This window comes from Trichogramma pretiosum, unplaced genomic scaffold (assembly GCF_000599845.2).
Source record: "Trichogramma pretiosum strain Unisexual culture from Peru unplaced genomic scaffold, Tpre_2.0 scaffold66, whole genome shotgun sequence".
Classification (NCBI taxonomy): domain Eukaryota; kingdom Metazoa; phylum Arthropoda; class Insecta; order Hymenoptera; family Trichogrammatidae; genus Trichogramma; species Trichogramma pretiosum.
The window spans coordinates 287,689-290,626 of record NW_019640802.1 but is presented as its reverse complement, the minus strand read 5'-3'; positions in this window follow the sequence as shown (position 1 = coordinate 290,626).

Sequence of the window (2,938 nt, the reverse complement as noted above, 5' to 3'; positions counted from 1 at the left end):
AGGCAATTTTCATATCGCTGCTCGGTATAAATTCGCCATTTTAGAAATATAGCGGCTAGATAAAAATCGCGGCAGCGCATTTTTCGAAGGTTCAGAGAAAAAGTGCACGATTTCTGGTGTTATGGGAACCCTCCGAAGGCAAGGCAAGGTAGAAAATCGACTTTGAAAAAAAATTTTGAGTCAAAAAATCACGTTTTTTGTTTTTAATGGCAAAATAAACGATGATAATGTTTATTTATCGCAAAAATAACACCGGATACTAAAAGAGCATACTCAAAAACCCCTGGGTAAGGATTTTCAAGAAAATATTTTAACTTTATCTATAATTTTTTTACAACAGAAAATTCATGCACAAAATTGCCCTTTTGCGCGTTAATGGGTTAACCAAAATTGAGCATGTTATGCTTCAAGTCACTATCTTTCGATTGGTAAGTTAAAAAGTACCCCTTGTCAAATTAACTAAATAACTAATTGAATAAAATGTGCGTAAAATCATTGATTTCGAATAGTGCGAGCGGTTGCCTGCCTAATGCGAGAAATGAACAGACAGAGGCTTTGCTGTACCATTGTTATGATTACTGACTAGCCACCTTAAACATTCATTTTTATGGAGATTTTTGAAACGTTTAAGTTGATTATTAATTTGAGAACTGAGATCCAAGATTCAAGATAGCCGCCACCAAACCAGCTGATTGTAGGCGAAGATGAAAAAAAAAGCTAACTTTTAGTATAGGCCTGTAACGTATATGCCCCTATTTTCGATCATGTCCCTACATTCGATCAATGATTAATATTAACAACTTAATTGTACGTAAGAACATTATTTTTAATAATTGGCTGAACGAATCGAACATCTTTAACAGAAATACATCATTCAAAATCAAATATCAAGTTTTAATCCTACAAAAAAAATTGATTTAAATTTCATCGAAATTTGGGTAAACTGATCGAAAATAGGGGCGTATACCTTATGCCACCAGATGCAGAGTCCACACGTGTTTGTCACCTCACGATTCAAAAACTTTCACATTTACAAAAGTGAAAATTTACACGTTTCAAAATATCAACGGATGAACCAACGCAGCTAACTCGCAGGTGGCGCGTGAAATCAATCTTTGAAATTATATGTAATAAGAAAAATAAATTATAAAAATTATAGTAAAAAAGATAAAAAGTTGGATTTTTCTACTTTCGAAAAAGTGAAAGTTTTTGAATCATACTCAATTTTTTCCACGTTTGCGAAGATATCGCCTCAACTATACGAGAACTCGTGGCACCTTGGACAACGTACTGACTCGGTATAAGCAAATATATTTAAATTATTTAACTCAGCATGATTTATTTTTTTATATTTATTTAGTAAATTATATAAAAGAAGAAAAGAATGTAGAGGAGAAAATAATCAAAACGGAGTTGATTCATTTTATTCTTTTTTTATTGATAATCAATAGCAATATTTTTAATTGAATGATTCGCATGTCTTATGTTTTTAAATAATTTTTTACAAAAAATAATTTAACTTTTGTAGTATGTTTGTTGAATATATTACAAGTATTTACAATTCTGTTCCCAACTTTACAATTATTTTTTCACGTGCAGGTCACTTTTTTGCGGTTATGTTTTTCCAATATTTTAATAAACCATTATTTTTCTGATGATACCAAGGAACCATCTCAGCAGTCTTCTCAAAGGATTCGTTGATTTTCGCGCAGGTTGGTCAGATACAGCATCCTTTGGGTTCGCAGAATTTAATTTAGCAAGTTTGGCTATTGTTGCAGTTATTTCTTGAAAAGAAATTGAATCCACAAGTGTTTCATTATCTCTATCGAAATATTCCTTGAGAATTGCATCGATTTTGGCCGTAAGTCGTGCGCATTCCTCTTCTGCTTCCAACAACATGTTTTCTATTTCCAACGTGGCCTGATCAGATGCAGCAACTTCCGGATCCACCGATGAGGATTGAGCCACATTAGATGGGTTTGCAGCAATTTCATTTAAACACAACTCGAACTGGGCCACCACATCTGCGTATTTGAATTTTGCTTCAATATCTATCATTTTAATGTTGAAATTTCCAAATCACTGATTGTCTGAAGAGAGTCCAAAAGAACAAGTCCCAACTACTGCGTTACGTGTGTACTCGGCAGATGATCAACGACGTTTGAATGTCTGCCACAACCTGCTAGTCCGTCCAAGCAGTGTAACACTACACTGAACTTTGGTGCGCACTTGACTCTGGCGCATCAGTTAGGGAATAGAGGTGAAGCGGGTACACTATGTGTAAAACGAAGCCTTTCCCAGCAGAAAACGCAAACAGAGCGAATACGGGGCTCTACCTATGCTAGCCTGTATACTACTATTATTATTGACACGTATGTTATACACGCAGGTGGCCCTCATTAAGCTATGTTTACGTTTTTCTTTGGGAAAAGAACCGTTTTACACATAGTGTACACTATCGATCGCTTTCTATGGCTCCGTGTCTCTCCGATCTCCTCTATCTGGTGATAGCGCGAGTTTGAATTGAGTTTGTAGAATTTTCATTGGCAAAACTTGAAGTTACATTGTCAGAACACTTTGTAGGGTGAGACGCGAGACTGACAAATTACACAAGCACCATCATGTGAGTGGCGCTCGAAGTTCATACATTTACCATCGGTCGGTAAGAAATAATAATTGAGATGAAGTAAAATAAACATAGACACGCAGTCACAGAAAGCAATTTAAGCCTGTGGTGGGCGATCGATAGTGTACACTATGTGTAAAACGGTTCTTTTCCCAAAGAAAAACGTAAACATAGCTTAATGAGGGCCACCTGCGTGTATAACATACGTGTCAATAATAATAGTAGTATACAGGCTAGCATAGGTAGAGCCCCGTATTCGCTCTGTTTGCGTTTTCTGCTGGGAAAGGCTTCGTTTTACACATAGTGTACCCG